The following is a 15,184-nucleotide window of genomic DNA, read 5'->3' as shown; positions in this document are numbered from 1 at the left end:
TCATCCCTTGTGGTTGGAGGGTTCCTAGGTGGAAGATGAGGCGCTCTTCCTCCAGGCGTTGTGTTGCCATGGTCTGGCGAAGGAGGAGGCCAAGGACCTGCATGTCCTTGGCGGAGTGGGAGGGGTAGTTGAAGTGTTCAGCCACGGGGCGGTTGGGTTGGTTGGTGTGGGTGTCCCAGAGCTGGAACTAGACAGAAACTATTTTTTTGGATGGACCCATTTAAGGTTATTTTCTAAAAAAAAATAAAGTGGCATGAGGTGAAAATGTTTCATTCTGTGAATGGTCAAAAAATGTGGTAGCTGGTGATTCAGTTGAAGATTTCAGAAAAGGATTCAGTGATTTGTCTGAAGAGAGAAAGATTGCAGGGCGATGGTGAAAGATGGTTAGGGGAGGTAGCTGGGTGAGCTGCTATAGCAGATGCAATGAGCTGAATGGCCTCCAGTGCATTCCATGACACTATGATTGCTGCTTGTGAGAGCTTGATGTGCACAACCTATCTTCCAGATTTCCGACATTAAAACCATGGCTTATTCCTCAAATAGTGGCTATAAAGTTTTTTGGACCATCCCATTGCCACATCCAAGTGCTAGATATATAGAATCATTGACTCCCAGGAATTAGGAAATTGACCATTCAGCCTATATGACACTCCAAAGATCATCCTATCCCCATCCCTATAACCCTGCATTTCCCTTAGATAACCCACCGAGCCTGCACATCCCTGGACACTATAAACAATTTAGCAGGACCAATCCACCTAAGCTACACATCTTTTGACTGTGAGAGGAAAGCAGAGCACCCAGAGAAAACACATGCAGACACGGGGAGAATGTACAAACTCCATCCAGACAGTGACATGATGCGGGAATTGAACCTGCACCCCTAGCACTGTAAGGCAACAATGCTAACCACTGAGCCACATGGGACCCATTCCTTTAGGTGCATAAATCTTTTTTTTAAATTTAATATAGCTTTCATCAGTGTGGTACAGCATGCTGTATTTAGTGCTGATTAATCTGTTTGCGATTTCTGTAATAGTGCAGTTCTTTGTAAATTCAATATTAACCTATATCTGTAGTGAGCCACAAACCCAAATATTGCAAGTGGTGTAATCTCCCTACCAACAATCTCACAGTCTCCATCCATTAGTATCAATTTCTGTTCTTTGTTACACTTGTAATATATTTTTGTTCCTCCTGCTCCTGATGGTGGATTTACCAAGGAAACTGAGTCTGCAGGAGTTATTCACCCTGTGGTGTGAAGGAGCCTTATTAATCTCCATACCATTAGCCCAAGGTCCTTCAGCTGTCTTATCAACATTTCCCTTCTGTTAATTTCATTGAAACACTGCTACACACAGTCCTCAGCCAAAAAGTGTCTCAAGAGTCAATAGTCAGACTGTTGTGCTCTTGTTTCTCTCTGTGAATAAGTTAGCTTCTGTATATTCAATCAAATGGCTTGGATGTTATAATCGATCATGAAACAATAAATCACTGTGCTGCCGAGTCTCTCGTCTCATTATTAGTAAGTGCAAAGGGGCAATAGAGAGAAAACAAACAGCCAGTCAGGAATTCACCTGGGCTGTTGAATTTAATTGAGCTGAGGAATGGAGCAACGTTAATTGCTGATGGGGTGTGATGATGTTGTGACAGTGTCACTAGTCAACTAATGCCTCAATGCAGTTGGGAGAATATAAATTCAATGATTTCAAAACATGAAATGTAAAGCCAGTTAGTAATGGTCTCCATCACTGATTGTTGTCGAGATCAATCATTAATGGCCTTTAGGAATGAAATCTGCCACATACCTATCTGCCACATACCTGTCTGCAAATTTATCCACCATGCTTTCGCTTCCCTCCTCTAATTCTTGAAGTCAATTGTAAAATATCGACACTCAAGCACAGAAACCTGTAGGACTCCACTCATCACAACCTGTCAATCAGCCAATGTCCATTTATATAAACTCTCTCTTTTCGGCCAGCCATCCAATTTTTTTTCCAACACAAAAACAGAAGTTGCTGGAAAAGTTCCACAAGTCTGGTAGCATCTGTGAAGGGAAATTAGGGTTAATATTTCAGGTTTGGCGATCCTTCCTCAGAACCGTCCTCACCAGACCCGAAACATTAACTCTAGTTTCTCTTCACAGGTGCTGCCAGACCTGCTGAGCTTTTCCAACAATTTCTGTTTTCGTTTCTGGTTTATAGCGTCTGCTGTTCTTTTGGGTTGACTTTTTTCATTTTATTTTATCTATACAAATATGTTCCCTTCTACACCATAAGTTTTAATTTTTTGCAATAACTACTGATGTGGCACTTTGTCAAATGCCTTCTGGAAACCAAAGTACAGTTTGTCAATAGGCTCCTCTTTATTCACAACATGTGCAATTTTTAACCCTCAGTAATAACTTGATTAAAGAGGGACTACCCTCTGATGAAACCATGATGACTCATGCCAATTTCCTTCAGTTTTTCTGAGTGCGCACATATTATCTCTTTAAAGAAGTGATTCCAACACTTTCCCACATGTCAAGTTCATTGGCCTAGAATTTCCAGTTTTCCATCTACCCCTCTTCTTGAATAAACCAGCTATATTTGCTCTGTACCAGTCTGATAAAATATTTCCAGCATCTTTGGAAATTCCTTATTAGCAACACCTTTGAAGCCCTTGTGATGAAGATCTATCAGGATCGATAGACTTGTCAGCTCACATGTTCGCACTCAGTACCACATTTCCCTTGATAGCTGTGATGATGCTGCTCCTTTACAAGACTATGTTGTCCTTGTATTTGTTTTCAAAAGGGGTTGTAAAAGACAGAGGTTCTGATTTGTCTGGCTAATTTTTTCATGTCTAACAGATACTGCCGAAGGCAACAATCAGGATAAAGGGCCTTTCGTTTTTTTTTAAATAAGCACTTGTCCAAATAAAACAATTGTCCAGTTCTCCCAGTTCAGGAATGTTAGCTGGGGACCCCAAGAGGCTGCTGGGAAAAAAAGGCTCCATGTTTCACCAATAATCCCGAGCTGATCCTCTCTGCAATCTGTCTCTCTCTCTCCTGCAGCAAGTATGTTTGAATTGAACTTTTTTGCCAAGGAGCATGTTTATGGGATGTTGCAGGAAATCGGAACAGCTCTTTGTAACATTGTGGGGAATATCATGTTGGTCAGGTTTTCAGATAGTTGTTATTCTAAATTCTGTTTTCTTTTGTTTGTGTTTCATTCGGTACTCTGGAAATGAGTTCTGTTTTGTTTCAAACTGAGTGGTTTGACCAGCTGCATCACTCCTTGAATATCCACTTCACACCTGCTTAAAACATTAGGGTCTGGGTTACCTCCTTGAAATGTTTTAAGGGGGTCTGGCCTGGTCTATAACATAGTTGGAATATTGCATGCAATTCTGGTCTCCTTCCTATCAGAAAGATGTTGTGAAACTTGAAAGGGTTCAGAAAAGATTTACAAGGATGTTGCCAGGGTTGGAGGGTTTGAGCTATAGGGAGAGGTTGAATAGGCTGGGGCTGTTTTCCCTGGAGCATCGGAGGCTGAGGGGTGACCTTATTGACGTTTATAAAATCATGCTGGGCATAGATAAGATAAATAGACAAAGTCTCTTCCCTGGGATGGGGGAATCCAGATCGAGAGGGCATAGGTTTAGGGTGAGAGGGGAAAGATATAAAAGAGACCTAAGGGGCAATGTTTTCACACAAAGGGTGATACATGTATGGAATGAGCTGCCAGAGGAAGTGGTGGAGGCTGGTACAATTACAGCATTTAAAAGGCATTTGGATTGGTATAGGAATAGGAAGGGTTTGGAGGGACATGAGCCGGGTGCTGGTAGGTGGGACTAGATTGGGTTGGGATATCTGGTCAGCATGGACGAGTTTGACCGAAGGGTCTGTTTCCGTGCTGTACATCTCTATGACTCTTTGACTCTATAACTCAGAGCTGTCCTGGCCCCCAGTTCCACTTCATCCTCCAACTCATTCAACATTCTAACAAGAAAACTTTTCTTTTCCTTTCAAGCATTAAGGAACACAAGGCGTAACAACTGAGAGATTCCCCAGGCCCCTCCGGAACATTGTTCCTCTCACCTTCTCCCTGACTCTATCCTTTCTCCCAACCTCACCTCCTGTCTTGTTTTTACTATCCCCTTTGACCTTCTGCTCTCTGATTCTGAAGAAAGGTCACTGGACCCGAAATGTTGCTTCCTCTCCATAGTTTCTGCCAGACCTGCTGAGCTTTCCAACGATTTCTGTTTTTGTTTCTGATTTCTAGCATCTGCTCTTCTTGTATTTGTTTAAAGATTATACTTTTTAGTCATGATGGCATTGGCCACGTACGATGTCACTTCCTGTCTATTGTAAGTCCATCAATGAGATACCTTGCAGATTTTTCTATTAATCATTTTGATTACATGTACTAACCTAGAGGGGAACAAAAGCAGTAATAATAAATGGAACTTGGAAATGAATTAATGTACTGGTTGTTAAAAAAAAAACACAGTTATGACATGTGCATGACAAATCAGAACAGTAGACTTCATTCCTAATATTTCCTGATCTTTCCTTGTGGGAATATAATTCTCATTGCAAAGAATACACATTTTTCTTTATACTCCCTCAGGAGATGTGGGTGTCACTTTGGAAAAGCTAATAATTTATTTGTCTCTCCCTAACTGCTCTTGAGAAGGTGATGGTGAAGTGCCTTTTTGTTGAAGAAACTTTTTATTACCTGGCATTCATGGGAGCAGGAGTGTGCCTGTTGATCAACTATTCCAGATAATCAAGATGTCCACATAATCATTGTAACACTAAGTAATAGAAGCATAAGTAGGGGGTATGCACATCACTGTCATACTTTATTTATAACATAATCACTGAAATAATGATCCAACTTTGCCTTCTCAGCACAGAGCATACACTCACGCCCTCAGCTGACCATTCGGACATCGCAGGATTTCAAGAAGAAATTGACTCAAAATTAGGTTGACTGTCAAGTCGATTCGATAGAACGCCAAGTGTGTTTACATTGAGGTAAATAAGTTTGAAAAAAACTATAATAATCAAATAGAATAGAACAGTAAACTTCACAGTTTTTGAGGTACATAATTGCATTGGCGATTTGTCAAGAATACAGTGTTCATAAGGTGTTGGCTATAGCACTTGGTTTGCTGTATATAGTTGAGTCCTTTATGAGGTAATCTCAGACAGAACTTCACCATTAGCCACATTGTTGTGCATCTGAACTCACATGTGATCACGCTGAGAAGGTTGGCGGATTTCCTTCTTCAACTAGTTTGTGAAACCATTGGGTTTTTCAACAATCCAGTCATGGCCGCCATTACTGATGGTACCCGTTTAATTCAAGATTTATTTAATCCATTGAACATTAGCTCCCCAAATTGCTGTGGGTGGGATTAGCACCCGTACCTCAAAAGCCTTAGTCCAGGCCTCTGGAACACGAAGTTTCATGACATACCACACTGACGCCACAACCATTTTCTCCCTGAAAATGAAGTCGTGCAAAAAAAATGATGATGAATGAGGTAAGAGCAAAGAACCTTGAAATCAACTACTTCAGATTTCAATGAGTAAACTCTCAATAGATTTTAATGAATTTGCGTTTTATGCTGTTTAATAGAGCAACTAACTGGTTAATGACTCTATTAAAATTCCAGATGAAAGAATTTCAGGCAAACAGGAAGCTGCATGAGCATTAATATTAGAACAACCTGATTTTTTTTAAAGGTGCTAACATTAAAGCAAAGCCAGGAATATTAAGATGAATCAACAGATGTTGTGAATCTTTTGATCTTTAAGGGAGGCTCTGGTGAGTGAGATTCCCTTTTTAAACCATCTCCCATATCAAATGTGCACATGTTAAATAAACATGTCAGGGTAGAGCCAGAATTAATAAAGTCTCCAAAGAAATTAAGGACACAAATGTGCTGTTAGGTGTAATGGAGAGACGATTGTTGTAATGTTACAAAACAGGTGCGTAGTCATTAACAGAATGGACAGCGCATTATTTCCATATTGATGTATCTAGCTGCTAATGACTGGATGATTTACATTTGACCTTGCCTGTAGAGTTTGAGACGAGTTTGAGAACTCTGTCGAGGTTAATAGTGGTTTCTCGACTAAAGTGCTTAAAATTTATGTTGTTGAGAGGGTCAATTGCAACATAACCCAGGATAAATTACAATGAAGGCCAAGCAGCAACATCTGTTATATTCCAGTAAAATGGTCTATTCTGTTGGTAATGAGTAGCACTGACTCAGGTACTTCAGAATGATAGAATTCTTGCAGCATGGAAGCAGGCCATTCAGCCCATTGAGTCCACAGTGATCCTCCGAAGAGCATCCATTCAGACCCAGCCCCTGCAGTATCCCTGCATTTCCCGTGGCTAACCACCTAACCTACACACACCTGGGCATTATGGGCAATTTAGCATGGCCAATTTACCTGACCTGCAGTTCTTTGTACTGTGGGAGGAAACCGGAGCACCCGGAGAAATCCGCACAGACAGTAGACGAATGTGCAAACTCCACACAGACAGTCACCTCAAGGTGGAATCGAACCTGGCCCCTGATGCTGTAAGGCAGCAGTGCCAACCACTGAGTCACTGAATTCACCAAAGAACCTCAGACAGCACCTTCCAAACCCACAACCACTTCCATCTAGAAGGACAAGGGCAGCAGGTACTTGGGAACACCACCACCCTCCAAGCCACCCACCATCCTGACTTGGAAATATATCACTGTTCCGCCACTGTCGCCGGATCAAAATCCTGGAATTCCTTCCCTAAGGGCATTGTGGGTCAACCTACAGCACATGGACTGCAGTGGTTCAAGAAGGGAGCTCACCCCCTCCATCTCAAGGGCAGCCGGGGGCAGTTAATAAACGCTGGCCCAGCCAGTGACACCCACAGAAATGTATAAATTTTTAAAGCCTATGCCACCGTGCTGTTCTAACCAGTGTCTGGGAGAAAGATTATTGATTGTTCTCATATCAAATAGAGCCATTCAATGGCAATCCTTCGATTAATGTTACCTCAAAAATTCCTAAATCTGAACCTATGGAGAATCAAAATGGCAGGGTTAAATTAAAAAGAAAAGCTTGCATTTATATAGCGCCTTTCACAACCTTACAGGCACTGAAGTACATTTGAGGTCTACTGCTGTTGTAGTGTAAAAATCAAACACTGCAGCTAATTTACAATCAGAAGGGTCTCGCAATGAGATAACAAACCAGATAGGTTGTTTCAGGATCAGAAGAAGAGTCACATTGGACCCGAAGCAGTTGATCCAGGAGGAATCTTCCCAGTCTGGAATGTTGTCAACAATGTTGGGAAAATCACATGAATTAGCCAGTGAGCAGCCTCTCCATGTTGAAAACAAAAAGTCCCATTTTCCAAACAAGTGTTATTGGGCAAGAGGAGATTTTACCTCATGAGTGGTCAGAAACGTACTCACGTGTTTTAACATTTCATTAAACTCACCGCATGAATATTCAGTTTCCACTCTCCCACCCCCTAGATAGAAATAGATGTTACGAAGTCTAGCCGTGAAGGTCAGAGCGGTAACCTGGTGACTCCAGTTCACCTCTTGCCCTTCCAAACCTCCACCTTGGACACCAGTCACCAACCTCGTAGAGCACGCCTCATGGGTAGTGCGTGTCTGCACCCAGCATCCGTGCCTCTTAGCATTAGACACAAACCAGCCTCACCATGTGGCATATCTCCAATCTCATCTATTCTATAACACCGTCCTGCATTTTAATGCTGTACCCTGGAGCCCTCTGGAGCTTTATATGACCATGCTGCTGCCAGCACACTGGGCACAGAGACACGAATATGTCCCGTGGACTCATCCAGACTGCGTCTTAGGGCTCCTGGCTCTCTTGCTGCTCACGCACCCTATCAGTCAAGTATAGTAAGTCAAAGGCAGCCAACATTATCAGTCCAGGGGCTTGAATATGGTCAGTCTGCCGCTTGAGGTGGTCAAGATCGAAGGGTCCATACCTTTACAATCCCGGTAGTTACCCACAGTCAGCCTTGTAAGTTCATTCTGGGGAAGACAATCAAGAAGCTGTACAGATATCAGTCAGGGGTTTGGTCATGTATTGTGCTCAGATGTCCATCTACGTCGGTCAAGGGAGTGGCCATGATCAGTTCTGGGCATCTGTCCACTAAGAGTCAAGTGAGGGTGGGTATGGGTTACTGGAGGGGAGCACTACTGCAGGAGGGAATGCGGGGACCATGATTATGGGTTTTGGAGGCAGCTTGCTGGGGTACACAGGGAATCATCACCGTGAAGGAGGGGAATGTTTATATGGACTGAAGTGGTTGACGAAGGCAGTTATAACCATCACCTTCTCAAAGGCAGTCAGGGGTGGGCAATAAATACTGGCTGAGTCTGCAGTGCCCATATCTTATGCATGTATAAAAAAATCCTCAATGTATAAGAGAAAGTGGTGACAGAGCTGTTGAAGAAAAAAGAGTAATGCAAGAGAGGGATTATCAACAGTCAGCAATACTACGTCTGGCAAGTAGGCTCGCTAAGCCTTGGTTGATGGGTAAATTAAGGCAGCAAAGGTTTGGAAAAGCAGATTAGATTGGGTCAAACATTAAGTATTCTCCAATGGTTCTTATTGCTTTAAAATAAACGAACAAATGTTGTTGATAAACATTACAATTAGGATTGGAAAGACCCAGCATGATTCATCACCAGGTCCAAAATTATACTAGCTCTCTCCCTCTCTCTTCCAAATCATTTCCCTTGTTAAATAATCATATCACGCCCTCTTGAATGTATAAGTGCATTTCACCTCAAGTACCATTCTCTGCACTCTATTCATGCTCCCCATCACCTGCAAGGTTAATTACAGAAATCAAATTTTATAACACATGTAGCTCTAGGTGGCACAGTGAGTAGTGTCCCTGTCTCAGAGACAGATGCAGCATTCCTTCTACCTGCTGCACTGCCACTGTGAGGGTTCCCACTGAAATAAAGGCCAATATTCCTTTTGCCTTCCTGACTGAACTTAAATGCTAGCTTTTTGAGAATCAAAGTCAAGGACTCTCAAATCCCTCTGAGCTGTAGATTTCTGCAGTCTTTCACCATTTAAATACGACATAGCTGTTCTTCCTTCCATGACCTCACATTTTCCCACATTACATTCCATCCACCAAGATTTCCTCATTCCCTTAACCTGTCTCTATCCATTGTGCCTAACTCACACCTGTTTTCCCATCTATTTCCATGTCCTTCACAAACATAGCCATTGTACATTTACATCCCTCATCCAAGTCATTAATAAATATCGTTAATAATTGTGGTCCCAGCCCTACCCCCGTGACACTCTACTCATTATAATGGTCATTCCAAAAATATCCCCACTCTGTCACTTCGATTAATCAACAAAATCTCTATCCATGTGAAAATACTACCTCCAACATCATGGACATCTCTTATTAACGAGCATTGTTATCTTATCAATGTTCCTAAAGACATAGCACAGATTCCTGTTTCCTTGGTACTGGTGCCAGTCTTCCATGGAACAATTTATTCATGCGAAGCCTATCTTGCTTTAATTTTAATTAGGAGGAGAAAGTGAGGTCTGCAGATGCTGGAGATCAGAGCTGAAAATGTGTTGCTGGAAAAGCGCAGCAGGTCAGGCAGCATCCAAGGAACAGGAGATTCGACGTTTCAGGCATAAGCCCTTCTTCATGAAAGGGATTTTATTTACCCAATGCACTGGCTCAGGTAGTTATTCAGAGATTATTACCTGTGGAAGTTTGCTTTTTAGTACCTAGTTGCTCATAATCGCTCAGCAGAAGCTCTTTCTGTGTTTACCTATACTGTGATACTCCAACTGACCACACAACTGTGGTATGGGGTGGCATAGTGCCACAGTGGTTAACACTGTTGCCTCACAATGCCAGGGACCCAGGTTCAATTCCAGCCTCGGGCAACTGTCTGTGTGGAGTTTGCACATTCTCCCCGTGTCTGTGTGGGTTTGCTCCAGTTTCCTCCCACAATCCAAAGATGTGCAAGTTAAGGTGAATTGACCAGGCTAAATTGCCGCGTAGTGTTCAGGAATGTGTAGGCTAGTTGAATTAACCACGGGAAATGCAGGCTTACAAGGATGGGGTGGGTTGCTCACCAATAGGTCAGTGTTGACTCGATGGGCTGAACAGCCTGCTTCCACACTGACTCCTTCCCCTCCCACACCAAACTTGTCTCCTGCTCTGAGCAGATGTTTGGAACTCCAGTTCCTGAGCAGAATAGAGGTTGGATTTGGGGGGGTTGGGGAGGTGAGGTTCACATGAGGGAAGATTTGGAAAGTTAAAGCACAAGGCAATAGCACAGGATAATAATGCAGCTGATGGTGACCAGAGAATGACAGGAAATGACAGCATGGAGATATATGAGAATACTCCAGCAAGCAAGGTGAGAGTAAAGAAAAATAGATAACAAGAGAGAGAATGGAAGACTTTGTAATCTGAATGCATGCAGCATTTATAACACTAGCAGGCTACACAGCAGGTTTCATGCTCCAGTTTGCAGAGAACAGTGTGTATCCTGCTACAGTTGTATTGCTCACTGCGAAAGCTACATTCCTTTTCGTCTCTCCTGCTTGAATGGCTTGCTGTTCCATGATGCCTCGTTCAGCTTACTCATTCTCTCTGAAACCCTGAGCTGATTCCCCACAAGTTTCACGATCTGGTGGACAATTGCCAGGGCTGAAACCTCTCCACTGCTACCACCTGGATCTCAGTACCAGCCCCATTCATAGTCATACTCTCTGGTCCCTGACCATGGACCAAATCTGATGTGTCGAGTCTAAGGGTGTGACATTAGGTTCCTGGAACAATAGACCAAAATAATTTCCCTCTCCCTATATCACAGTCTCTAATACTTAGGTGCCAACTCATCAACTGGGAGTCTAATATTCAAGATAAGCTTGAATTAAATGATAAATCATGGTCATCAAATACCCGATATGAATTGCACTTTAAATAGGTCATAGGTCCTGCCCCAGTCATTGACAGTGTGAGTCATCAAATCTCATTGGTCACCAACACTAACTCTTTCATAAAGGAATTCCAAATCTTCAATTTTTGAAGACCTTAGCCTAGGCACCCTCAAATGCTCTCCAACTCAAACTGCTTCAATTATTCATTGGTGGCACGGTGGTTAGCACTGCTGCCTCACAGCACCAGTGACCCGGGTTCAATTCCTGCCTCAGGCAATTGTCTGTGTGGAGTTTGCACATTGTCTCCGTGTCTGTGTGGGTTTCCTCCAGGTGCTCCGGTTTCCTCCCACAGTACCAAAAATATGCAGGTTAGGTGAATTGGCCATGCTAAATTGCTTGTAGTGTTAGGTGAAGGGGAATGGGTCTGGGTGGGTTGCTCTTTGGAGGGTCAGTGTGTACTTGTTGGGCCGAAGGGCCTGTTTCCACACTGTAAGTAATCTAATCTAATCTAATCTATTCCTGATGTCATGGTGGTTCAATCTCTTCTCATGAGACCACATTCACCAGGACTCCTGAATATACCCTCAGGCATCGAATTATCGGCACAATTTTAGCTTTATCAAACAGCTAGCCTCACCAGGATGACCACTGAATTTCTCTAAACTCTAATCTTTCTCAGCCATATATCGCTTGTGCGCTATTTTCACCCCACTCTCTGCAGGACTGAACTCTCAAAGTTGCTCAGGACTTCCTTTTCACCATAAACTCTTTCCATGGCATGAAGCCACTTATGACTTCTCCTGAACCCTAATGATCTGGACTTTGCCAACATTGCTATGCTTCGGTCTTCTGCTCGGGCAATCACTTAGTTTCAAATTGCCACTCACTCCTCTCCCACCAAACACACGACTAAATTGAAACCAGAGGTTCCACTCATCTCTGCAATGATGCAGCATACTCTGAGCTGTCCTTAAATTGACTTTTAGTTTAAGTATCTATCAGTTATTATTTCTTCTTTGATCTGAGGAAGTTAACATGGTTTTATAGCCTTTTAGAGTTCACTGAATGCTTTAATCTAATCGAGTTCTAATTTTTGAAACAAGTAAATCCTCTGGACTGATTACGACATGCTGTGTAAATGCCATATCTCCAGCTCAGCAATCCCATCCCAAACAAAAACAGAAATTGCTGAAAAAGCTCAGGAGGTCTGGCAGCACCTGTATGGAGAAATCAGGCTTAGTGCTTTAACTGTTTCCAAACATTCACCACTTAAAAACATGACTATGAACTTTTCAATGCACTATACTTCAAGTTGTTTCATTTGCTTTTTGTTTAAACTTTATTTTAAGTTGTATTTAATTGACTTATAAACTTTTCACTCCACTCATCTGAGTGCACGTGACAATAAAACTAATTCAATCCAACGTTTTTTGGCTCCTTAATAAAGAAAAGGATATAGTTGCATTCAAAGCAGAAGGTGTTCAATGGACTCATTTCAGGGAAGATGGATGCACAATTTGAGGAAGGGTTTGATGGGTTGGACTGGTAACCATCGCCAATTAATAAGAAGTGCTCTACTAAAACATATAAAACCCTGAGGAAATTTGACAAACTCGGTGCTGAGTGGAGGCTTTCCCCTCTGGTACAGACTGAAACTAAGGGACACAGTTTAAAAATAAGCATCTCCCGTTCAAGTTGGAGACAAGGAGAACTGTTTTCCTTTTCTCTCAGAGAGAGAGAGAGGTAGAAAGACAAAGAGATTTGTGGAACATTCTTCCCCAGAGAGTGATAGAAGCAGGGTCACTGAATATTAAGTTAGAGGTAGGTTTTGCAATCTTCATCATTCCTGCTATGTTAGTTTTGCTGACAATTTCCCTAATCTTCATTCCTATATTATTCTTTGCTATTCAAATATTAGTCTTGATTAATTATCCTGCCTAACCTCTCAGGGTTGTCTGTCCTGAGCTTCCTGCAATGTTCCAATGAAGCACAATGCAACCTCAAGAAACAACACCTCATTTTCCACTTCAGCACATTATAGCCTCGAGGTCTCGCTACTGAATTCTATAACTTCAAAAACTGTCTGCATTATGTTCATTATCCATTTTTCTTTCATTCTCTCTCATTATCCCTCACCCCCCCGCCCCCCCCCCCCCCAACCAGCCTTGTCTTGTTTGCGTCTCTTCATGCAGAGGACCCACTCCCACACTTTCACATCTTTCTTCACATTCATTTCAAATCCCTCTTTTTTTCCTTTCTCAGCCATCAACACCCCTTTTGTCTTTTGCACTGCATTTCTGCCTCTGTCAAAAGTATTTTTAAAACCCCATTTTCAGACACCTTGCAGTTGTCAAAATGTTAACTCTGTTCCACTCTGCACAGATGCTACCAGACCTGCTGAGTTTCTCCAGCATACTGTGCTGTTTTCTTCATCTATTTCTCATGTCCCAACTCACACCAAGTCGCATCAACCCTGCACTCACTGATTTGCTCCCAACATAGTAATGCCTCAATTATACAATTTTCCACTTTGTTTACAAGTATCTTTATGGCCTCACAATCATTAACTATGAACAGTCTTCCAGCCACACAACCCTCTGAGACATCTGACCCCTTGAATGTCCTTGATTTTAATTGTTCCACCAAAATAACTGCACAGATGCTGGTATCCTGTCACCAAGTCACCCTTTATTTACACATGCGCAGTCCATGGACTCAGACCAGCCAGCTCAGAGCCAGTCCCTAGAATGAACAGACCTTCTGAATCTCCTGTTTAGATCTGTTAGCCACTGCTCCCTGATCAGCCCAGATTAACAACACCAATTAAGGATCACTTAGTCAATGAGATCCACTTGGCCATGGTTCCAATCACTACGTCTCTTTCTCTTCTCCTAGATGCTCCTAAACTGTGGATTTACCTCTCTAAACCTCTCTGCCTTTCTACCCCTCTCACTCCCATCCCTACGTAAAGCACATTTTAAAGCTTACCCCTTCGTCAACCTGCCCTAATAACACCTGACGTGTCTTGGTGCAAAATCTCATTTGATAATGGTGACTGTTAAATGCCTTGGAAGGCTTCACTTTGTAAGATGAATGACTTAATCCTGTTGGCTCATCATGGAGCAATACTAATGTAAAATCTAAACGTCCTCTTTGCCAATCCATCTGCAGCAAACCTATTTGCATTCCATTAAATGTGTGCATTGTTCTGAATCGTTGCTTAGGAGACATACTCAAAGGGAACATTTTATGGAAAAAAAGCATTTTTTTTTCCAACTAATAGAAGACCCGAGCTACGTTTTGCATGACAAGATTAACGCAAGTGGACTTTAAGGTTACAGTATTTCAAGAGTTTTGCTGAAGAGGGGGAGGAGGGAAGAAGGTACAAGATTTGAGCTGGTGCAGGAGCAGTAGAAGTGTGTGACCCTAGTGACAAGGGAAGCCGGGAAACAGGCACTGGAGAAAGGAAACAGACAAAACGAAACCCACCTGTTGAAGATCAAATTAAGCTTTGGAATTGGTTTTCAACATTTGCCCGATCTTCGTTGTCATCAGGGAATCATTGGATTGTTAAACAGGCATCACTGATCGTATGAGGAATGCTTACAGTTTAAGCAAGCTCACTCACCAACAACTCATTGGTTCTCACTGCGATGATCATTATTCTAGTTTCTACCTGTGGCTGTGCTTTCTTGTCTTTGGATATTTATTATTGTCGAGATTGTTAATTGGAACTGTTCCATTCCTAGTTTCATGTAAAATGGTACACCTCTCGATGGTGAGGAAGGTGACCTTATTATTTCTCGCACTGATGGTCCACTTCATTTTTGGGTGGCGGGGGCAGGTATGTAAAAGTACCCCATGACATGGATGGCATCCATTCAGCCCATGGTGTCTATTCTGGTCTTTGTTAAAGAACCTCATTGCTGAAAATGTGTTGCTGGAAAAGCGCAGTAGGTCAGGCAGCATCCAAGGAACAGGAAATTCGACATTTTTGGCATAAGCCCTTCATCAGGAATGGCTTATGCCCGAAACGTCGAATTTCCTGTTCCTTGGACGCTGCCTGACCTGCTGCGCTTTTCCAGCAACACATTTTCAGCTCTGATACTCCAGCATCTGCAGACCTCAATTTCTCCTCAAAGAACCTCATTCTCTACATCCCTGAAAATTTCTCCCCTTCTAGGATTGATTCAATTTCTTTTCAAGATT

Source organism: Hemiscyllium ocellatum, chromosome 4, assembly GCF_020745735.1.
Source record: "Hemiscyllium ocellatum isolate sHemOce1 chromosome 4, sHemOce1.pat.X.cur, whole genome shotgun sequence".
NCBI lineage: Eukaryota > Metazoa > Chordata > Chondrichthyes > Orectolobiformes > Hemiscylliidae > Hemiscyllium > Hemiscyllium ocellatum.
Note: the sequence above shows the minus strand (reverse complement) of the source record.